We start from the raw sequence: 221 nt of genomic DNA, 5'->3' as shown, positions 1-221 counted from the left end.
ATTCTTACCTCAGGGCTGTAGAAAAACAGGTGGTAGGCTCCATGTATTGGGTCTGCTGGCTCAGTTTGCCTACCCCAGAGCTAGATTCTATTTGTACCCCAAGTTCTTACATTAGGTGGTTCTTATTCACCTAAAGGTCTAGATGAGGCCCAGAGAGAGATTACTATTATTTTTATTAAATATTTTAGTTTTTTTTTTTTTTTTTTTTTTTTTTTTTTTTT

This window comes from Rhinopithecus bieti, unplaced genomic scaffold, assembly GCF_001698545.2.
Source record: "Rhinopithecus bieti isolate Rb0 unplaced genomic scaffold, ASM169854v2 scaffold_31521, whole genome shotgun sequence".
In the NCBI taxonomy this organism is placed as follows: Eukaryota; Metazoa; Chordata; class Mammalia; order Primates; family Cercopithecidae; genus Rhinopithecus; species Rhinopithecus bieti.
The sequence above is the reverse complement of the archived record's forward strand: the minus strand, read 5'-3'. Positions refer to the sequence as shown.